The sequence below is a fragment of the Arachis hypogaea genome, chromosome 20, assembly GCF_003086295.3.
Source record: "Arachis hypogaea cultivar Tifrunner chromosome 20, arahy.Tifrunner.gnm2.J5K5, whole genome shotgun sequence".
Classification (NCBI taxonomy): Eukaryota; Viridiplantae; Streptophyta; class Magnoliopsida; order Fabales; family Fabaceae; genus Arachis; species Arachis hypogaea.
This window is the reverse complement of record NC_092055.1, coordinates 34,956,758-34,981,806: the sequence shown is the minus strand read 5'-3', so window position 1 is coordinate 34,981,806 and position 25,049 is coordinate 34,956,758. Positions and strand designations below refer to the sequence as shown.

Below are 25,049 nucleotides of genomic sequence, written 5' to 3'. Positions count from 1 at the left end.
TTTTGTTTTTAAATAAAAAACATATAAATACATACCAAAAAAACATTTTGTAACATTAATTATTGTGCAATAAAATTTTAATGTATTAAAAAATTTATATACATATTTATTTTAATTTTAAAATATAAAATATTTAAATTATAAAAATAATTACAAAATATTATTATGCATTCCTCTATCATTTAGTATAATAATATAATAATAATAATAATAATAATGATTTCTAAACCCAAATTAAATTCTTATCGTATCAAAAATTTAACTAATTCAATTTATCTGATTAAAACTTATTTAGTCTATTTATTTTAATAAAAACATCGTAAAATGATACATAAATATTAAATCAATGAGATACTATAAGATAGTGGAACAAAAAAAGATAAAATAAAATATAAAATGTTATATCCTCTAGCAGTTTATAATAGTATTTAGTTTTTACATAAATATCTACACATTATAGGAATTTATGATAATAATCAATTTTCACATATATTTTTATACTATATAACGATTTATGCATAAATTTTAAAACATTTACATCTTATAACAGATTATTGATACTTTCTAAAATTTATATAATTATATGATTCATGTATTTCGTTTTCTGTATACTAACGAGTTAAACCCTAAAATAATCCATGAGATTGGTGTTGTGCATTAAAATTATTCTTGATATTTTAATTGCATCAATTATGTCCCTGAGATCGACAAAAGTGCACCACGTTATTAGTCTTTGACCCATTTTCTATTAATAGCGTGATAACGTGGACTGTTAGTGACACATGTCACTCTATGGTTTGACCACGTGTAATGGTATGATAATTGGTTGACCAGTGAAACGTGGCATGCTGATATGGATAGTTGTGCCACGTGTCACGATGCTATTTGACCATGTGTCAATTTGTGCCACATGTCGCAACATTATTCGCCCACATGTAATCTGCCATGCCATCATTGTAGATACACTAAATTAGTCCTTCAGTTTGCATTAAGTGACTCATTTTAGTCCCTAAAATTGAATGTTGTGCACCAAACTAGTCCTTTCTCTAGATTTTCTCAATTTTTTAAAAATTCAAAATTCTCAATATCTTTGGATGCATTAATTTCAACTCTATTTTTTTACATATAGTTTAAATACAAGTGTTTTTATAAATTTCTTTAAGATTTTAGTTTTAATTATATATATATATATATATATATATATATATTTTTATAAAAGTTTAACATTGATAAATTTTGTAATATATAAGTAAATGGGCTAGATTGAAGCTAAGGTACTTTAAGTATCCTCACTACCATCTCCAACCTCTTTCGTCTAGCCTGGACGAAAGAGGTCGGAGATAGTAGTGAAGATGCTTGAAATGCCTTCAAGTCAATTTCAAGACGACGGTTAGAAATGCTTGCAAGAGAAAAAATATTTTATGAAAGTACTTGTATTTAAATAAGTGTGAAAAAATAGAATTAAACTTAATGCATTTAAAGATATTAAGAATTTTAAATTTATTAAAAAAAAGAAAAAAATTAGTGGACTAGATTGATGCACAGCATTCAATTTTAAGGATTAAAATGAGTTACTTAATGCAAAATAAGGGATTAATTTGGTGCATCTACAATAATAATATAATGGATAATACGTGAATGAATGTTATTGCGACACATGGCACAAATTGACACGTGTTCAAATAACATCGTGTATCATTTTACGATATTTTTATTAAAATAAATAAACTAAAAAAGTTTTAATCAGTTAAATTGAATTAGTTAAATTTTCTATAGGATAAGAATTCAATTTGGGTTTATAAACCATAGTTAAATTTTTTGTATGATAAAAATTTAATTTGGGTTTAGAAACCATCATTATTATTATATTATTATACTAAATGATAAAAGAGTGCATAATAATATTTTGTAATTATTTTTATAATTTAAATATTTTATATTTTAAAATTAAAATAAATATGTATATAAATTTTTTAATACATTAAAATTTTATTGCACAATAATTAATGTTACAAAATATTTTTTTGGGTATGTATTTATATGTTTTTTATTTAAAAGCAAAAGTCTAAACTTGCCATTTTCTTTTAAATTTTAAATTAATTTTCTTAAATTATATTTTTAAGTTCACTAATGTTTAGTCCGTTAATAAACTTGTCATGTTTCTTTATTCTAATGTTTCACTACCATAACAAATCGAGCCCCACTAATTTTTTCTAGTCATTCCAAAAATTAAAAAATCCCAACAAAACTAGGCCCAACTTCATTTCACACTAATTAACTACTGTTATTTGTCATGTCCAAAAAAAGTTACTGTTAATATAATTAGTAATTACAAAAGCTAATAACATTTTTATATCACATCATGTTAACAGCAGACTCAAATATTAGAGGAGATTAATACTACAATATGTTACATCTGCCCCCAACTCACACACATGTCACAAGCTGCTAGCTACCACGCCATGTCTACACATGTATAAAAGCGCAACACTTTATACACCAGAGACTTCGCCATATATATATATATACTACGGATAATTCAAATCGAACTAATTGGATGTCCGACTCGGACCTATATGACATGACCGATCAATAAAAATACTCTAACACTCCACCTTTGTCATATATTCTATACATAACACTAACTAGATATCATATTCATAGAATACGATTCACTTTCAAGATGCCTTGGTAGTGAAATGGTAGACACGCGAGACTCAAACTCTCGTGCTAAAGAGCGTGGAGGTTCGAGTCCTCTTCAAGGCATAATATTGAGATCTCTTATTAAATTGGAATAAATTTGGCAGCGCATCACGAAATCTTGGTGATCTTCTCTATCTAATGAATGGGGAGTCCATTTTAAAATCGTCTGCCTTGCACCCCCAAAATATATATATATATATATATATATATATATATATATATATATATATATATATATATATATATGAATTTTTTATTGAGTAAATTTTTTTTGCTTTATCCTTTAAAGAAGGTTGCATTCTTTATTGATTAGATACATTATAATTTTTCATTTTACTCTATTTGATAGAAATTATTGATAATATCACAACTTGTTAATCAAATTAATCATATTTTTTAAAATAATTAAATGAGTTAAACATATTTTAAAAAAAAAAATATATATAGTCTACTACTTTATTAGTAACTCTATTTATAAATTATGTTATAAAAAAACGCAGCACTTTCTATCTTACTTAAAACATATCAGCATTTACCGTTACTATATTTTCTATTTAAATATTAATGATATATTGATATGTATGTTACAATACATTTATCAATCAAGATATTATACTCTAGAAAAATGAATTATTAAATAGATGCCAATTCCTTAACTTTATCCATTTAATCATTATTGTCATCTACCATGTAACCCTTAGAAGGATCATGATATATATAGGATTGGTCACAAATTAAAGGACACAAGGTTAGTGTATGCATGATGAGTGAGTCGCTCACCATAAATGTACGGATTTATAAGAAGATTTTAGACTTGAAAATGAAAAAAATGAATAATTCTACACTATTAGATAAAATTTTACAAAAGATAAATCGCTAAAAAATAACTCACAATATTTTTTCTAGAATTTCATCCCAAGAGGATGACATGGTTCAAAAAAGTATGAAAAAGGTTAAAACGCGAGAAAAGAAGTTGATCCTAATCAACCTAGTGATAGCATAGAGGTGATCGAGAATGAAGCATCTTCTGATCATGAACCTTTGAGGATCTCCTACAAAGAATCTCTGCTCACGCTGACTGGTCCAACAATAGTTGAATCCTCACATCATTTGGAAGATGTGGAAGAAGACGACTCTGATCCCAAGAGCCGGTGGTATAAAAATGATTATGATAATAAAAAGGAAGCGAAACCATTTGATCCGAGTCCAGTCATACCGATTTCTAAAGATGAGTTTGATGAATGGTGCAAACCGTGGCATGTGGTACTGATTGTAAAAGTCTTGGGCAAACGTGTAGGTCTAGAATTCATAGAGCAACGTTTACAGAGAGATTGGGTCAAGAAAGGTAAGATTAATGTTATTGACATGGATCGTGACTATTTTTCGGTTCATTTTTCAGATGAAGAAGACTACTCGCATGCACTCATGGAAGGACCCTGGATGATTGCAGGACACTGCCTCATAGTTCAGAGATGGAGATCATTTTTCTTATCTTCTGAGAAAGTAGTGGAGAAGATTGCTGCTTAGATACGCATTCCAAACCTGCCTATTGAATTATACAATCACCGATTTCTCTGGAGGGTTGGGTCCACTATCGGAACTATGCTCAAGATTGATCGCACTACATCAATTCACTCGAGAGGCAAATTTGCAAGACTATATGTGGAAATTGACCTGATAAAACAACTTGTTCCTAGAAATTTTGTTCTTGGATCAATTCTCAACATAAAATATGAAGGCCTACACCTTATTTGTTTCCATTGTGGTAAATATGGTCATAAGTCTGAGCAATACTCGGAGCTGCTAGAGGTGGAGGTGGATCACCATGAGAGGGTGGGAGCTGGAGAATCAGAGGGAATCGAGAAAGATAAGGGTCCGAAATTAATGCTAATCATGAAGCTAATAATGGATGTTCAAATTCTTTCCAAAAGGAGAAAAAATAATCAAGATCCACCCAATTTCGGGCCTTAGATGATGGTTAGGAGGCAAATCTAGAGAAAATCTGGGAAGGTTGTGACACACACGAAAAGATTTCAAAATGGGAAAGAAAATATGAAAAATATGGAAGGTAATACTACTAGCACGGACCAACAATTAAAAAAAGGATCAAGATTTAATATCTTGAATGAAGATTCTTCGAAAGACTTTTATGAGGAAGAGATGCATGAAGATCATGCCTATAAATATATGCAAAGTGGGCTTAATGCCATTGTAGCCCAAAAAGATAAAGGTTCACCTAGTCATATTGAAACCAAGATTATTAGGCCTGGTGGTGGGAAAAATCTACAGGGAGCAAAAAAAATCAATATAACAAAGAATGGGCCAAATAGCCAAGTGAAAAATAATAAGTCCAAGTCAAAACATATTGCTGATCCTAAACCTAAGCAAGCATCTACGATAGAAATGCAAGTCTAGCCTACCTCCTCTTCTAGAAATTCGGAGAAAGAAGCCATGGAAGAGATGATGCTCTATAATATGTGTATATTACAGAAAGAATAGAGAGAGTCCTTTGAGGCAACAAGGGCGTCCAAAAATATGCTTGAAAGTCATGTGGTCACAAACAAATTTCTCACTGCAACCCACAACTGTGAAGTGACGGCGATGGAAGTTCAGAAGGTGGTTAAACCACCGGAGAAACCACTGAATGAAGTCATAGAGGAAGTTTCTCTGAATTAGAATGGCGAGGACGGTGTCTCCTCTGACCAGGTGAGGGGCTCTGAGAGGGCGAATGCTCAATCTTGACTCGCAGTTTTTCGCCTCTTTTCTTCTCATTTTATCCATGAATCTATTAGTTTGGAATTGTTGATGAATAGATTTTTGATGGTATAGAATTTCACAAATGAATTCTCGTTGCAAGTATAGTTTCTAAACCAATCACTAATCCTTTCATACAAAAAGTTGTTTGTCACTAGTACAAACCCCTAAAATTTATAAACCGAAGTATTGGACCTCGGGTCGTTCTCCCTAGGAATTACAATAAAGTGTCTTGTTATTGGTTATGAGTTATTTTGGGGTTTTGGATAAGAAGCATGAAAAGTAAATGGCAATAAAAATAAACTAAAAACTATAAAAGGCTCTTGGAAAGGTGTGAGAACTAGAAGTCCTATCCTAGTTATCCTTCTCAATTGTGATGAGAATTGTTCATTGCTACCACTTAGTTAACCCTTACTAATTAAAGGAAAGTCAAGTGGATGAATTGACTTGAGCCACAAGTCCTAGCCAACTTCCAAGGAAAGACTAGCTTTAGTGCACTCCAAACCAATTAGCAATCTCTCCAATTATCAATCAACAAAGGAATTAGATAACTCAAGTGTCACTAATTACTCTACCTAGGCCAAGAGGAACAAAATCTACACTAAAACTAAAAGAGACATTTCAACAAACACATAAAGTGCAAGAGGAGTAAACATTATTAAATGCAAGAATTAAAGGAATCTACAACTACAAAAACAAGAGATCAACAATAGAAAAGCAAAGAAGACACATTTATTATGAATTACCTCTTATTGAATTGGAAGAATGTAGAAGGAACAATACTAGATCTACAACAAAGTATAAGAACAACATAAAGGAAATTACAACAAAGGAATAGAAGAAGATTGAATGTAGCAACAAAGAATTGAGAGATAGAAGTGGAAGAAAGCAAAGATTAAAACCTAGATCTAAAAACTAAACCTAATTCTAATCCTAATTCTAGAGAGAAGAGAGAGCTTCTCTCTCTAGAAACTAACTCTCACTACTAAACTAAGCTCAAACTAAACTAATGGTAACTAACTTCTAAAGTATGAAAAGTATGAAAAGTATGTTGATTCCCCTTCAATCCTTGGCTTAAATAGCATTAGAAATGAGTTGGATTGGGCCCACAGGGCTTCTAAAATCGCTGGCCACGTTTGCATTAAGTGGGTCATGTGCCACCATCGGCGCGTCCGCGTACCGTGCGCGTGCGCGCCCCTATGCGCGATGCAACTATGGCAAATCTTATATCGTTTCGAAGCCCCGGATGTTAGCTTTCCAACCCAACTGGAACCGCATCAATTGGACCTCTGTAGCTCAAGTTATGGTCGTTTAAGTGCAAAGAGGTCGGCTTGACAGCTTTCCGGTTCTTTCATTTCTTCATGAGTTCTCCAACTTTTCATGCTTTCTTTCTTCATTCCCTTGATCCAATCTTTGCCTCCTAAACCTTAAATCACTTAACAAACATATCAAGGCATCTAATAGAATCAAGGTGAATTAAATTTAGCTATTTTGAGTCCTAAAAAGCATGTTTTCACATTCAAGCACAATTAAAGGAGAATATACAAAACCATGCTATTTCTTGAATAAATATGGGTAAAAGGTGATAAAATCCCCAAAAATCAATACAAGATAAACCCTACAAATGAGGTTTGTCAATTGTCGTGGTGCAGGGGGAAGAACATTTTCTACTCTTATTAAAGATTTGATAAGAGAGTTTAATCTCAGTTTTATTATTCTCTTGGAAACCCATATTAGCGGGGATCGTGGTAAAAATGTTCGTAACAAGATTGGCTTTGACGGAAGCTTCATTGAAGAAGCCAGGGGCTAGTCCGGGGTATTTGGTGTTTGTGGGACAAGACAGTTTGGAAGGTTGAAGTGGTGATGTGCAACCATCAAATTGTTCATATGAAGCTCACTAATAATCTTTCAAAATCCTGGCTGCTTTTGGCAGTTTATGGAAGCCCGCAGAACGTGTTTCGTAAAAATCTTTGGAAAGATATCTACTCTTTAAGTTCCAATATCAATCTTCCTTGGTGCTTGTTAGGTGATTTTAATGCAACACTCCATGATTATCAAAGGAGAGGAGGTGCAAGGAATAACAGAAATGGTGCTTGCAAAGATTTTTAAGATTGTGTCTCTCAAATTAGTCTCCTAGATTCGGGCTACTCAGGTTGGCCATTCACTTGGAAACATGAAAATTTGGTGGAAAGACTTGACAGAAGATTGTGTAATATGAATTTGCAGATAGCTTTTCTGGAAGCCATTTTAAAACACCTTCCGATGCTTAAGTTTAACCATGCTCCACTCTGTCTCCATTTAACTAGCTCTATTCCACATAATAAAGGTAGAAGACCCTTTAGATTCATGGCAGCTTGGCTCTCTCACCCAGGTTTTAAAGACTTTGTGAGGGATAATTGGAATATCACTAATACTTGGTCTAGTTGTGTTGACAACTTTCAGAAAGTGCTCAGAACTTGGAACACTAATATTTTTGGAGACATCTTAAAAAGAAAAAGTACTATTATTCGTAGGCTTCAAGACATTGCTGCTAGTCTAAATAGAAACAAATTTTTGGATAATGTTGAAGCTAATCTTTGGAAGGAATATGAAGAAATTCTCACACAGGAGGAATTATTATGGTTCCATAAATCAAGGTGCAAGAAAATTGATTTTGGTGACAAAAATACTAAGTATTTCCATAGTATCACTATGGCGCGTAGGAGGAGGAACAAAATCACTTCTCTTCAAGATGATTTGGGTAACTGGATTACTGATAGAGATTCTTTGGAAAGAATGGCTACTTCTTATTATATTAATTTATATAAAGATGATAACCATGATTTTTCCTTTATCATTAATCAGGCTTTTCCTTCTCTTGATGATAATGATCTGAACCTTATTGGTGGCTCCATATCTCCCGAAGAAGTAAAGGACTCTCTCTTTAGTATGAATGGTCTCAAAGCTCCAGGGAGGGATGGTATACATGCGGTCTTCTATCAAAGTAACTGGGATTTGGTGGGGGCTGATTTGTACAGATTGGTTGAAGACATCTTCTCTCACCTTCATAAGGTAGGAGAGATTAATGAGACACTAATTACTTTGATTCCAAAAGCTGAACCTGTTTTCTCTCTTAAATAAATGAGGCCTATTAGTTTTTGTAATGTTTCTTATAAGGTTATTACCAAGTTGCTAGCCAGGCGTCTGAGAAGAGTGATGGAAAAATTGATTTCTCCTACTCAATGCAATTTTGTTCCTAGAAGGCACAGTTCAGATAATATTATAATTATCCAAGAAGTTATTCACTCAATGAGAAACAAAAAAGGAGTCAAAGGATGGATGACAATTAAAAGTGATTTAGAAAAGGCTTATGATAGGCTTAAATGGAGCTTCATCAGAGACACCCTCCTTGATATTGGTATACCCCATCATATGATTGATCTTGTTATTGCTTGTGTTTCAACTGTTAGAATGAGAGTGCTTTGGAATAGGGAGGCTCTTGATGAATTCTTGCTGTCTAGAGGAATTCATCAAAGCGACCCCCTATCCCCATACATTTTTGTACTTTGTATGGAGAGGTTGTCCCACCTTATAAATACAGCTGTGGAGCATAACTTTTGGAAGCTCATCTTAATAAAAAAAGGTGGACCTATTCTGTCTCACTTATGCTTTGCTAATGATCTTATTCTCTTTGTGGAGGCTAAAATGGATCAAGCTGAAGTCATTAAGAGGTTCTTAATGCCTTTTGCCAAAGCTCGGGCCAGAAAGTGAATAATGAAAAGACCCGTATCTTTTTCTTTGATAACGTTGGTAATAGTGTTCGAAGCGAAATCAGCAACACTCTCAATTCACTAAAACTTATGACCTTGGAAAATACTTAGGAGTTCCTCTCCTGCACACAAAAGTCAGCAATATTACATATAGTGGGATCATTAATAACATCAATGCCAGACTCAATGGTTGAAAAGCCTCTAATTTATCTTTTGCTGGAAGAACCACCCTGGTGAAATCTGTCATTTCCTCTATTCCTAGTTATAATATGTAAACTGTTTATCTGCCTTTTTCTACTTGTAATTTGATTGACAAAAAATGAAAAAATTTTCTTTGGGGTGATACAAAGCAAATTAAGAAGATCCACCTTGTTAGTTGGAAGAAAATTAGTAAGTCTAAAAATGCTGGTGGTCTTGGAATACGTCATGCCAAAGACCTCAACCATAATTTATGTTGAAAGTAGGTTAGGGTCTCATTGAAAAAAAGATACTTTACGGGAAAGAGCCATAAGAGCTAAATATAATTGTGGGAGTGATATTTTACCCAATATTACAAAAAAAAGAAACTCTTCTAATTTGTGGAAGGGCATTTGTGCAACATGGGATAAGGTGGCAGAGAATACAACTTGGAGAGTTGGTGATGGATCTCAAATCAGATTTTAGGAGTACAATTGGATGCCAACTATTGGGAGACTTGACCAACATGCAACTAAGTTAATTACTCATATTGATAATTATACAAATCTAATGGATTTTCTTGCTGTTTCAAGTGATTGGGATGAAAAGAAGCCGAAAGAATGTCTCCCGAAGCAAGTGGTGGACAACATCCTAGTCATATCTCTGCCCTCTCCTTGGAAGAACTCTGATCGTGTTGCTTGGGCGCCTTCTGCTGATGGAGCGTTTAACCTAGAATCAGCTTATAATGCTATTCTTGAGGAGCAAGCACCTTCTGATAGAGTGTTCGTTGGCATGGAGCTGGTGCGGTCCGGAAAGAATTAGAGCCTTCCTTTGGTTAGTTGCCCAGGAAGCCATTCTAACTAATATGAAAAGGAGAAGAAGGCATTTGTCAACTAATCCTAATTGTCCGAGGTGTGGTAATGTTGAAGAATCAACCATGCATGTGCTTAGAGATTGTACTCTAGCTAAAGAGACATGGAGACTTCTACTTTCTCAAAATAGTAATCCAGAGTTTTTCAACTTATCTACTAAGGATTGGCTCATTAGTAACTTGACAAAGGATAAAGAGTGAGCCATATATTTCGGTGTTACAATCTCTTCTCTTTGGTATAACCGCAACAAATGGGTCTTTGAAAGAGCTTATTCACATCCCGTAACTATCTATGAGTTGGTTAACATAAGAATACAGGAGATCCTCAATGTAATGAAGAAATTCAAAATTACAAAGAGAAGTCAAGAGTGTCTTATTAGATGAATACCTCATCTGGAACAATTTATTAAGCTCAACACAGATGGATCCTTTTATACACATAACAATAATGCAGCATGTGGAGGCTTGTTCCGAGATCATTTGGTTAGGTTTATCTCAGCCTTCTCTTGCAACCTTGGAAGTTGTTTAATTATGGGGTATTATTAAAGGGCTTCAAATAGCTATCACTAAAGGGATGTAACATATTGTCGTTGAGTCTGATTCATTTATGGCTATAACGTTTTGTAAAGAAGGGTGCCCTTCCATTCATCCTTGTAGTACTTTGATGGAAGATATTAAAATTTTGTCAAGAAAAATTCATAATGTGAGATGGAGCTATTCGCTCAGAAAAGCCAATTATGCAGCAGACCATCTAGCAAAGAAGGGGCAAAAACTTCCCTTTGGATTACACACTTTATACTCTCTTCCTTCTGATCTTATATCAACTTTATCTTTTGATTTGTTTGGATCTCTCAAATTGAGAGGATCTTAATTTTCTTTTCAAACTCGCGACTTTATTCTCTCTAACTCGTGTTTGTTCAAGTCTAATCGATAAAAATAAATTTGACTTCAGTTAATTCAATTTTATTATATTTAAAAACGTAAATTCAGATAATTTTATAAGTTAATATTTGAATTTGACAATCATACTTAAATAATATTAAATTGCTTATCATTTAAATTAATTTTATATTGGTTACGTCTCATCCACTATAAATGATATAAAATATTAGATTAAAAAAAATAAAAAGATTATTTTAACTTTTAATATTTATGTTAAATTTTAATTTTATTTCTAATATTTAAAAATATGAAGTATGCTCCAATTGTTTACCTCAGGTGGCCTTCAAAATACAAAACTTTCATGTTCAATTTAAGAGCCACTCCATGTGGCAAAACTAAAATGTATCATACTGGCTATGAGCCTATGATTTCATAAGTTTAATAAACATGTAAGGATTTGCAACAGAAGTACTTATGAAAAATCAATCGAAATTGAAGGCTGCATCATACTTGTAGGGGTGTTTGCGGTGCGGTTTGGTTCGGTTTTAAGAGAAAAAAGTCATTCGATCCGAACGTTTAATTTATGTGCGGTACGGTTTGAATTGGATGAACTTTTTTTGGAAATTCGATCCGATCAGATCCGATTACAAGCGGTTTGGATCGGTTTGTATTTGCGATTTTTTAAATAAAAAAAATAAATACATATAACAAGTCTCAACATCAAATTTTAAATAATCAACAATGACATATCAAGTCTTAACAATATCTTAAAAAGCCAACGATAACATAACAATAGAAATAAAATCATAGATTAATTAAATAAATAAATAAATAACATTTTGAACATAAAATATTTATTAAATAATAATAATACATGAATAATAGAAAAATATATAACAAATTGAACATGTTATAAGTATAATTATAAATATAATAATAAAATAATAATATTATAGTACATTGTGCGGTTTGGATTGGATTAGATCGGTTATGAAAAGTAGATCCGAAATTCGATCCAATCTAACGATTTGCAAAAAATAGAATCCAATCAAATCCGAATTAATACGGTTTTAATCGGTTTTCGATTTGATTTGAATTAAATTGGATAAACGGTTTAATTTAGATCGGTTTGAATTTGAACACCCCTAACCCCTGATACCTTGTAGTTATGATAACAATCATGAAACTTCAGCATGATGTCGCTAGCATGACTTTCACTTATAACAGAAAACGCTTGATGTTTTCTGGTCCCAAGGCTACCATTTCCACTAAAAAGCCCCATCCCAAATGCTACCCCACTGGCCAAGGCTCGAGGAACCTATGATACAGAGAATAATATGCATAAGCATATTTTATAATAAAAAAAGAAACATGTCTATGTATTATAAGCTAGTTCATCTTGCAGTGTTACTACAACTAATAGTCAAAACAACATAAATAGGACTCCCCCCTCTTTTGAGCATGGGATTCCACATTTCCTAAAAAATCTCAAAACTACTCCTGGTGTACATAGACTAATAGAATGAATAAGACTTTTAAAATGACAAGTTCTACCCAGACAAAAATGTTAAGATAAACTGACCTGAGTTACCCTTATTGTATATATGTTTGGATGGTACTCTTCATCAAACAAACTTGGAAACTTTTCTCTAATTTTGAGTCCAAGATCATATAATTCTTCCTCTCCTTTGCTAATCAACTTACCACCCTTGAGCCTTCCTTGCCAAGGAGATTTCCATCCATATAACCAGGAAGGAACTCTTTCCAAATGCAAATTTCGCCCTCTAGCATCCTTTATAAGATCTTCCTAACGTAACGACAAATTATCTAACTCTCTTATCCTTTTCTTTGTAGGAGAACGAGTTCCATGCCTTGCCTGGGTACATAAAGTAGCATTTTAATCCATCTGTACATTAGCTCAATATCCTCAATCACAAGAAGTTGGACATTCCATATAAAGATTAGCCCTTTACTCGACAATGTTGAACAATTTTAAAGCAAACAACATAAAAAGCTAAGAACACAAATGTAAGAACTACTATTATAAAACCAATATTGAAATGCAACATCCTTCATCATAATTGATAAATGAAACCATTATCCTCACATTGCTGAGAAATTTACCACGAGATTTAAGTGAGTTGGAACACATCCTTCAGAAACTTTAGAAGGTATAAAATTACTGTTTGCAATTTCTTTCACAGCACCATACATGGGAAACAAAATTCAGCAAGAAAATTTAATCAATCTCATTTGATAAGATCAACACATATGCAACAAAAACGAATTGGTAAAGCAATTTGTCTTTAAATACAAAATGCTGATCAAAATCAAACAAAAATAGATACCTTAATATGTTTCATTTCAAATATCAACACATAAAAGAGCGATTTAAAAATTGTGATTGGGAATTGAGAGAGAGACCTGAAAACAGTGGAGAGATGCTTGCAAACATTGAAAGCTTCTTTGGCGTTGAAGCAGTTGAATGCAGAAAAGAATATTACCAATAACAAAACTACGATAGGCTTCTTCATTCTCTTTGATTGCACTTTGCAGAACCCACCACCCATTGAATAAACAAACCTCCTTTTTGTTGCAACTTGCAAAAAAATTAACAGGTCCGGTTCGTTCCAATTTTGTTCAAATTTTGAACCAAACCAAGCCTTTTTCTCGTACATTCCAAACTCTAGTCAAATCATTTAAAGTCGGTTTATAATGGTTCAGAACCGGTTATACCAATAAACCGGATGATCCCAAATTGACAAGTTCCCAACACAAAAGTAGAATAAAGATTTGAAAATAAATACAGGCAGTAGAAGTAGAAGAACGGAAAAAAGTTAGAAAATTTATGTATTATAGACAAAAATTTATATTTTATATCGATAAATTTATATTATGTGCAAAATTTTGTGTGCTATGTTTTAAAAATTTGTGTGCTATACTTTAAAATCTGTGTACTCTCCAATGTTATCAAACCCTACTTTATTAGTAACTCTATTTATAAATTATGCTATAAAAAAGTGCAACACTTTTTATTTTACTTGAAATATATTAGCATTTACCAATGTTATCAAATCCGGCTCCATCTTATCGGTTCGACCAGAAACCTGGTCATTTGGTCACGTGGCCGAGTTGAATCACTTGTTAAACTGTCCATACAACAGACCCGGTGAATCCGGTTCGACCCGGTAGATTTTATGTGAATCCGGTGACCCGACCGGTTAATCCAACCCGGTCTGGGTCGTGTTTATTATTATTATTATTATTATTATTATTATTATTATTATTATTATTATTATTATTATGCTAAAATGGCATCGTTTCATGCCAACCTCCCACCCTGTTTGAATGAAGCAAAGAACCCTAAGCAATGTTCTGAAAATCGGTTCGAATCGGCCAGTCGAACCGGTCAAACCGTGAACCGAACCCAAAAACGATTCGGTCAATCAGCATAACCGCAAAATCTGAAAACCAGAATTGAATCGGTGAACCGGCCTGTAACCGGTCGGTCGAACCGAACCGTGATCCGGCCGGTTTTTTGGCTGTCAACAAAACGCTGCCGTTTCCAAGGTTCTGAAACCCTAAATGGCTAAATCAATTACCAAATTCCTAATTCCCTTCTCAGTTCTCATTCATCGAGCTTCAGTGAAGCTGCTTCAGAGGTGAGAACGCCTCAGTGCCTCACTCTCACACGGGTCGAGCCACCGCCGTCGAGCCACCGCCGTTGAGCCACCGCCGTCGAGCCACCGCAGTCGAGCCACCGCAGCAGCCGTCGAGAACTGAGAACGCCTCACTCTCACACGGGTCTAGCCACCGCCGTCGAGTCACCGCCGTCGAGCCACCGCAGCAGCCGTCAAGAATTGAGAACGCCTCACTCTCACCGTCGAGAACTGAGAACGCCTCACTCTCACCGTCGTCCCTTTGCTGTCTCCTACTCTCCCTATTGCATGTTCTGTTGAAGCCTTGAAGGTGCCTTCGAGCTTCCAGAGTTCCAGGTAACATTTTTTTTAGTTATGGTTGTTTGATTCCTGATGAGTTTGATTGAGTATTTCTTTGAATCTTTGATTTTGTGAAGCTCTGTGACAGTCACATGATGAACACCGAAACTGTAAACTTTGAAACTCTGTCTCCCAATTTTATTTTTCTTTGAACTGTGTAGTGTGAAACTCTGTGAACTGATTCAACTGATCCTGCTAAACTGAACTGTTAACTTTGGTTAATAATTGTTGTTTACTGATTACTGAAACTGAACTGATTGATTGTTGAAGCATGATTAATTGTTGAAGACTTGAAGCTGATTGCTTGAAGGGTGAAGCATGATTAATTGTTGATAGATTTTTTTTTCTTGTCTCTGTTCTCAGGAAATCATTCAGCTATCCTTTTTCTTTCAACCTGATGGTCCAGTGATTGGAAATGGCTCCTTTAAATCGTCATTCTTATTTCCAGGGTATGAATGAGTTTCTATTCCTTCATAACTACCTACATTTGTATGTTTTCTTTTGTTGTCATGTTGATTTTTGTTTATATAAAAGAAGAATTTTATCTGGGTCCACCACCGAAAGATAAGCTTCCCGAGATATATTCTCCTTTGTTAAACTTTTGGATATTGCCACTGATAATATATAATCCTGTTTGTAATATTTGTGCAGAATTCTACACAAGGTTCGGTATTGTTAGGGGCAATTTCGTATGGAAAACTGTCATTTTCAGAGGGGGAGAATAAAAATTCAGAAAAGCACCCTGCATCATATCAACTAATAATACACAAGGTTCTGTATTGTTAGTGATTAAATGTTTGTTCTAAACCCTGCTGCTACTGTTTTTTAATTTATGAGTATGCTATTTTTGAATTTTTGTTGTTAGATTTATTGATTTCAGAGTTTAGGGTGATTCATGAAATTGAGAATTGGATTGTTGGTACTTTTCTATATGTATACTTGTTCTATGTCTTGGTGTTGAGTCTCACAAATATTCTCAATTACTTACAGCTATGATTTCCTTCTTGAATGAGATTTTATTTTTCCAAAAGAAATCATAGAAGATTAGAGTTGTGGATTTTTTAATTGAGTGATGAGTGTAAAGTTGAAGATGATGATGACAAAAGTGCTTGGAAACATATATTTTAAGAGTGTTTTAAATAATTTTTTGAGTTTATATTATTTATATTTTATTTATTATTTTATTATAAAACGGTTTTTTCGATTCAATCACGGTCGAACCGGTTGAACCTGTAAACCATTGAACCAGTAGCTAGAGCGGTTCGATGATCGGTTCGGTTTTTAGAACCTTGACCCTAAGCCACTAATCCGAGACTCTCAGTGCCGTGGACCCACCCCCAACCCCAACCGGCTTCGCTCTCTGCTCTCTCGAGCTCGGCGTCGACATTTGGCAGCCCCTTACCCTCACCTCGCCACTCTCTCGAGTTCGGCGTCAGCAACCCCTCACCCTTACCTTGCCATCTCTCGTCGCTCCCCTCATCCGTCAGTCGTCAGTTCGTGACTCTCAGTCTCTGGGTCTCTCACCTCGTCTCTCTCTCGGTCTTTCATCGTGACCCTGCGTAGTGCGTTCGCTTCGTCGGAACCAGTGAAGCAATATCTGCTCCCTCGGGTGCTGGTGGTGGTCGTCTAATCAACCAGGTGAGCTCCAGTTTTCGATCCTGTTCTTTCTCTAGTTCAATGTTGATTTCGGTGAATCTGGTGGTTGTTGAATGTGGGTGTTGCTGTTTTATTTAGTTTTTAGAGTTGTTGTTGCTGTTCTTTCTCTGGTTCAATGTTAATTTCGGTGAACCTGATGAAATTTTAGAGTTGTTGCTGTTCTTTCTGTTTGTTGAATATTGATTTTTTAGAGTTGTTGTTGGTGAATCTGAGCAAATTTTAGTTAGAATTGTTGTTGAATCTGATAGTTGCTGCTGTTGTATTTGGTTTTTTAGAGTTGATGTTGAACCTGAGAAAATTTTAGTGAACTTTGGTTAAATAGTTAAATTTTTTGTTAATTATCATTAGTGAACTTTGGTGGTGTTGCTGTTGTATTTGGTTTTAGAGTTGTTGAATTGGAGAGAATTTGAGTTAAAAACTTAGAATTGTTATTGAGTCTGGTTAATGTTGCTTTTGTATTTGATTTTAGAGTTGTTGAACTTGAGAAAATTTGAGTTAGAATTGTTATTGAAAACATAAGAACTTATTTAGCCTAGTATAAAAACTTAGAATTAACTTTTTTTTGGAACAAAACCACAGAATTATTTTTATAGATATTAAGAACTTATTTAGCCTAGTATAAATGAAGTTTGAATGATATCTCCTATGTACACAGCACAAGAAGTTGAGCTTATAATAACTATCATTTATTTTTTCTATCTTATAAGATCAGAAACTAATTGTAATACGCTTAAATTACTACTGTAACTTAATACTAAAACATAAATTGTTGTGTGGAACCGTAAAATGAGCATAAGCATCTAGTAATAAATGATTAAATAAAAGTTACATCTTTATGAAACTTCTTTAACTTTAAAAACATATCCCTTAATAGTAATAATTGTGGTCTTGTACTGTTTTGTCGGTTTCCACAAGAAAATGTTTCAGTAGTCACGAATCTTTGGTAAGAGTCTTATTAAGACACATGGTTTTGACTAATTCACAAGATCTCCGGCACAACTTGCACAAGAAAATGTCTCCCTAGCTAACATCATGCTCTTATTTTTTGCATCACTTTCTTTGACTTATTATTATTATTATTATTATTATTATTATTAACAACAATGAATCTCATGTTCTAAGGCGATGCATACAATGTTCAATTTAATTAGTGCAGAGAATCAAATAAAATTTGGTAACTAAAATGATAGGTTTTAGTTCTCATCAAAAGCATTCAAGCACCAAACATAATTTCACTGCTAACTAAAACATCACAGCATTGAAAATTTGAAATTGAACAAAGAATTAACATATTATGCAGTAACAGCACTAGCTGTGCAGAAAATCTTGCTTACTTTTTCTCTTTAATATGATCAATTACATCAATATATCAGTCACCAAAACTTCACTATACATAAATAATAAAATATAAAATAAGAAAGTTTGAATATGAAACAAACACCAGAAGACACAACTCAAAAGAAAGAAAAACAAAAAAGATTGGATCCAAATTCCAAAAACAATTGGTTTCCAAGAACAATATAGTTAAATGTTACCAAAATACTATTATGATGAAAACTAGTAGCAGCAAATTGGGCATCTAATTAGTCCATTTTCATTCCAATCAGGGCAACGCTTGAATCCACAATCACCAACCTCATCACTATCTTGTTCTTGTTCTTCATCACCATCATCATCATATTCATAGCCTTCATCATAGTAGATTTTGCAGCTTCCTCATAACAGCTTCCATTTGTTGAGACACTTCACAAATGGCAAGGAGTTGGTAAAGTATGCAGTCACCCGATTTGCCACTTCATTTCTCTCTTTAGAAAGGCTTTATAAGGAGAAAGGAAATATGAGAAGCATGTTCACCTCGGATAAATGGGTAAAGAATAAGTTGTAAAAGGAGGTAAATGGGAGGGAGGCAACAAAGATTGTTATCATGCCCTCCTTTTGGAATCATGTCAAGTACACCCTTAAGATCATGGGCCCTCTTGTTCGGGTGCTTAGACTTGTTGATTGGGAGAAGAAGCCACCAACGGAATATATTTATGAAGCAATGGAGAAGACAAAGGAATGCATCATAAAAACATTTCTTAATGATGAAAGCAAGTACAATGATGTTTTTAAAATCATTGACAATAGAAGAAATTGCCAACTTCATCGTCTGTTGCATGCAGCTGGTCATTTTCTAAATTCCGAGTTGTTTTATGACAATCCTTGCATTGAGATGGATTTAGAAGTTACAAAGGGATGGTTTGAGTGCATCATTAGATTGGTGTCAAGTCAAGCTATGCAATAGAAGATATTGGAGGAGCAAGCACTATACAAGACCGGCTATGGACTTTTTAGATCAGATTTTGCAAAATGTCAAAGAAAAAAGATTTCATCCGGTAAGATTGTTATAAATTTTACAAAGCTTTATAAATTTAGTTCGATTAAAAGCTTAGACAAATTTATTTTAATTTTATAGCATTTTGGTGGCAGACATATGGGCATGAAGCTCCAAACATGCGAGACCTTGCTATCAAGAGCTTGAGCTTGACTTGTAGTGCTTCAGGATGTGAGCGCAATTAGAGTATATTTGAGCATATTCATACTAAAAAAAGAAATAGACTTGATCATGAAAGGATGGAGAGTTTGGTCTTCATAAAGTATAACCAACAACTCATAGAAAGGTACAACCTTAAAGATGAAGTTGACCATATTGCACTTAATGACATTGATGAGTGTAATGAGTGGTTAGTTGGAGAAATTAGGATTGACACCTTTTGAGATGCTAATAATTAATGTGGATGATGATGCTGATTTAGTTCATCAAGATGACAACACTTTGAGTTGGAACCTTGTGTTTGAAGCAATGGGAGGACATGAGCCTACGACAAATACTAGGAGAAGACAACAAAATAGGAAAAGAAAGGAACCTGCAACTACAAGGGGTGGTGCAAGTAGTGGACCAAGTCAGTCTAAGGCTTCAAAAAAAGGAAAAGGAAAGACAGTAATTGTGGAGGAGGAAGAAGAACCAGAATTTGAAGATGAAGAGGATTCTGAAAAAGAAGAAGAACATGAAGAGGAGATTCAATTTAATGATACTGAATCAAAGGATGATGAGGGGGCAAAGGGACACGATAATAATCATGTTATTGGATGAATTTGATGAGAGCTAGAATGTAGATGGTTCATAGTTTTTATGTTTTGTGTCTTTTATTTTACGGCTTGCTTATGACTTTTGAGTTATGATTTGCACTTGATGTTATGTTTATTTGCTATATTTGCTACTATATTTGCTACATTAATTGGATGTTTATGATTAGAAAGTTGCTTATATAGATAGATTTTATAATTTATTATATTTACAATTTTTCTGCATATTTTTTTGTACATATATGTGTATTTTTTTAGGTAATCCGTCATTTTCTCCATTTTCCGCAATGCCATCCGCTATAACTTTATGGCGGTTTTTTGGCTCACCTCCATAAGCCGCCATCAGCAATAAAAAACTATGGTAAGGAAAAGAATGGATTTTAACCGCAGTAATTATCGCCTTACTTATGAATCTTTTCAAAAACCAACATTTACTTATTCAAAATCCAAATTCATATTTCCATTATAAAATTTTGAAAGTTACTTAAACTGTATGAATGACCAACCTGTTCCAAGCATAGGTTCGTTAAGTCTATGCTGAACTAGTTTGATCTTTCATATTTTACCAAGCCTTAACCATAAATCAATCACGGCCTCCAGCCCATCACATAATCAATCACAGCCTCTGACTCTAAAATAAAATCAATCAACAGACAAACCACCACAAGTAAATGCGCATATGAACCTTTACCAACTTACCAAATAATGGCCTCCGGCCCAAAGTAATCAAATCTCGGCCTTCGACCCAAAACAATATCAAAGCTCGGCCTTTGGCCCACATCAATATCAATTCTCAGCCTCTGGCCCAAAACAATATCAAACCTCGGCCTCTGGTCCACATATAATCACATACACGGCACCACACTCCAAACCAATAGGTCACAAGCACAAGCAATCAAACAAACAATTACACAAAGAAAGCAAGTACAACAAATAGTACAATTAGCAATTAACATGATGTCAATTAGGCAAGCTAAGTAATCATGCAAATCCAAAAAACTGCAAATAAATGCAGTATGATGCATGTCTGTTCTACTGGCCATGAGCTCATATGTTGGTTGTGTTGCCAGACCCGACATAAGTAAGCAGGATTCACCACCGTCCTTACCCAAAGGTTCCACAAACAAGCGAGATTTACCAACTGTCCTTGCCCAGAACACGCAAGCAGGATTAACCACCGTTTTTGCCTATCACATTAGACCACGAGTAAGCGGGATTAACCAACCGTCCTTACTGGGTATCTCGAACAAGCAGGATTAACCACCATCCTTGCTCGGGTTACAAACACAAACAATGTGCAAGCGAGATTTACCACCGTCCTTGCCAATCACATTAGTCCACGAGTAAGCGGTCCTTACCAGGTACCTCGAACAAGAGGAATTGACCACCATCCTTGTCCGGCACAAATATCAGTCAATGCACAAACGAGATTAACCACTGTCCTTACCGGAGAAGCCATGAAAAAGTGGGATTAACCACTGTCCTTGTTTTGGCATATCTCAGCTCAGTGTGCAAGCGAAATTTACCACCGTCCTTGCCACGAGTAAATATCAATTCACAGTAAAGTCTTTAATCAGTTTTTGAAATCACTAAGTTTATTAACCACACACTCATTCAGTTTACCAATTCCTTCATCTCGTGAGTAGGATAATACACCATCCTCATTGTGGGCAGGACAAGGTCACCATCCCCACTTAACCCTGAGCAAGTGGAATAAAGTCACAATTCTTGCATCTTACCCAGGCATGTATCATATCAATTAAACTTATTTTTTTCATCAATTCATCGTTAATCATAGTCTCTAACACATATCTCAATCAAAGTTTTCATCATAAGCCTCGCTTAATTCTCATCCAATTTCATGTCATCATAACCAAAAACCCCTTTCATTTATATTCGAGTAATTCAAATTCATGAACTCTGTGAGCGGGACAAAGCCACTATCCTCACTGTGGGCGAGACGAACTGCCATCCCCACAACATTCCCAACATCCTCTTTAACAAGTTTCATATAGAAAACTCAGTTTAATTCATTAAAATCCAACCCTAGCATATATAAAGTCTTAAAACAATTTATCAGAGTTCATATGGGGTCAAAAAAGCTAGTCAGATAGGCTAAAACAGTCAAAATCAGCATTTTCTAAAAAATAGGACAGTTGTGCGTACCCACGAGTTTACTTTTGTGCATATGCGCGGGATGTGCACGAAAAGAAGTCAATTTTGAATTTTCGAAAATTTCAAGTCATGCGTATGCATGATTCTACCCTTTCGCATACACATGAACACACGCACAAAAAATTCCAGTTCTGTAAAGTATGTCATGCGTACGTAGGACCCCAACTTTCTACAACTTCTGTAGAATTCAATTCTAGACCCTAATTTTTCAAAACTCATAACTTTTGATACAAAGTTCATTTTTCATCCATTCTTGGACTGTTTTGAAGATCTTTTAACTAGGTTTAATTTAGGATAGACTTCACTCAATTTCATGCTCCGAGCGCCAAGTTATGGCCTGTCGAAGTTGGTTAAAAATCCTCTTTTTTACCCAATTTCACAAAATGCTCATTTTGACCCATTTTCAAATCCAATTCAATTTTAAACCATTTCAAACCATTTATAAGCCTTGTCAACACTCAATTATCAATTTCCAACTATTCCAAACCTAGTCAACCCAATTCTAACTCGTTTAACATATTCTGTCAAACATACCCATTGACAACAACACACAACATTTCGCAATTCATCCAAAACTCATTCATTTAACAATCAATTCACACATGGAAATCACCACTTACCATGATTTACCAAATAGGGGATTCCTCACCTTATTGCGGCCTTAGGCCCAAACTCTCACATCAAACATCATTTAACTCAATTTCATAACTCATCCCAAGGCAATCTAAATCACAATTTATTTACTAATCAAACATACATTCTCAACCATTGTAAAGCACAACATTTACACTAATTCATCATTTAAGCACATCATCAATGATACATACCAATTCATGAGACTCGGATAATCACCAAAAATATAATTTTTATATTAATATCGATTTATAACAATCCTTGGTAATAAAATGGTTTCAAGAAAAATCCTAGTTTGTTGATGGCGATTTCCAACCACATGAATTTCCTTTATAATCCAACCCGAGCCTCGACCAAAGCTCCACACACCAAACCAATCTCCCAATTAACGTAATTTAATCAAATAACACCAAATTTCATACATTTCAATATAGGATTTCACATATAATGGGAAAAATAATGAAGGAATGTCCTCTTACCTTTTCTATCAGAACCTTGGGCAAAAATCTCGATAGGACACAAGATTAATCCTCCCATAAACATAAAAAATTGAAACTTCTTAACAGCTCAACTCCAAAAACGTGAAATTGAAGAGAATAGAAAATTAGAAAAGGAATTCAAAGTTTCTTACCACAATACTTAGACAGAATTGAAGAGGATGATGAGAGCAATGTGTGGTCATAAACAGCTTGTCAATCGAAGCTCTGGATTGGAAGTTATGGGATTTGAAGTTGATGATGAATAGTGACACTAGGGTTCACTTTCTTCTTTTCTCTCTATCCGAACTATCTCTCTCAAGGTGCTAAAATTTTATGAAGTTAGTGAAGTGGATGGGGTTTTAAGTGCTTTGGGTCATGGGCTTTGTGCCCGGTGAAGTTCCATTGCGATTTTTGCCCATTTGGCCCAACCTAAGGCCAAAATCTTTAAGATAAGTGTCCGGTTTTCGTTCTAAATATTGTTTCTTGTCATTCAAAAAACAAACTTCAAATCTTAAATAGCTCATATTTTAATTTTTAAAACTCCGGAGTCTTACGCAAAACATGTACTTTCCTTCCTCATCCTTATAGAAAGGTCGGGTTTCACTAGTTGGGTATACTTCGAAATAATAATTTTTGAAGTCGTGAAATGAGTCATCAAAAATGGAAAAAACTTTTCTACCCTGGATAGCTTGAAAAGTGGCCCAATGTTGTTTTTGGAACTAAAAGGTTTAGTTAGTTGGAAAAGGTAAAAAAAGATCCTAGGAAAAACAAGAAGATCAAACTCATGACAAATCAGTTGATACACCTTTATAAAACCCCAAAAATTTGGCTGGAATTGGGTCGGGGATACCTTGGTAGTCAACAAAACATCCATTTCAAAGTAAAAAAGGAAAGGTCACACCTAACTTTGTGAACAAACTTTCATACATGAACAAAAAATGCTCACTCGACGTACTATATCGGGCATAACAGATCCTTTCTTCGGGATCTCAAGCCTCTAGTATATAGTTTGCTTCATCCTCCCATTCCCTACAAATCCGATGTTTACGCCGGAACTCTTCTAACATCTCCTTATCTACTACTGACACAGCAGCTAAAATGGTGTTATCTACCCAATCTAAATCAGCAGGAATATTAGAGGGCATGCTTTGTGTTCCGGACCCAGTTCTCGGGTCCCCCTCGAATCAGCTACAACCCAGATACACCGGGCCCAGGCCACCACCACGGCCCGAACGGGTTCGGTAAGCATGACTACTTAACCGATATTCAAATTCGAATACTTCCCTTATCTCAGCTAACAAGATAAGATATGATAACGACTGCAAATTATATAAAGGGAGCCAAAGGCTCTCTTAGGTACGTTACACATTATCAAACCTCACCTATCTCTTGGATCCATTCTGACTTGAGTGTCAGAGTGTCGTTGTAGGTGCCACCGTCCAGCTGTTCCAAGAGTTCGACCCGTCATCATCAAGACTGGCCGGCCCCTGATCCCTCTCATAACTCGTATGAGTGACATCTTGTGCATTAATGCCATCTGTGGGAATCAGCTTAGTCTCAAAGGCATGATGGAAGAATTTGAGTAGCAATCCTCAAGGCATCACCATGAACCCAACCTGCAAAATCTGACGCATAAACCATGAAATATACTCCCCCACAACCCACGGGAAGGTAACCAATGTAGTGCACTGCCAGTAAATCTATGATAGACAACAAGCACGAGAAGATGGGATTCCGAAAAATACTAACAGCCTAGGAGAAAAGGCAATCCAGATAATTTAAGAGCTGTTTGAAAGGGGACAAACCTTGGAGGGTTGGATCGCTTCCAAAGAGCGATACCAGCTAG

General features: G+C 34.7%; 2 long non-coding RNA genes across 3 annotated transcripts; one reads left to right on the top strand and one right to left on the bottom strand.

The window, feature by feature from the left end:
- Nucleotides 1-12,044: 12,044 nt before the first annotated feature.
- Nucleotides 12,045-13,719, bottom strand: LOC112784167 (uncharacterized). The gene is made up of 3 exons (XR_011878630.1): nt 13,561-13,719; nt 12,719-13,012; nt 12,045-12,454 (listed from the first exon to the last, which is right to left on the bottom strand). It is a non-coding gene; the product is annotated as an uncharacterized lncRNA (long non-coding RNA).
- Nucleotides 13,720-14,713: 994 nt separating this feature from the next.
- On the top strand, nt 14,714-20,115 carry LOC112784316 (uncharacterized). Of its 2 annotated transcripts, none has more exons than XR_011878629.1 (5): nt 14,714-15,131; nt 15,498-15,583; nt 15,786-16,772; nt 18,398-19,165; nt 19,260-20,115. It is a non-coding gene; the product is annotated as an uncharacterized lncRNA (long non-coding RNA). The 2 variants fall into 2 exon arrangements; XR_003193840.3 differs by having other exon boundaries at nt 19,246-20,115.
- The last annotated feature ends 4,934 nt before the right edge of the window (nt 20,116-25,049 follow it).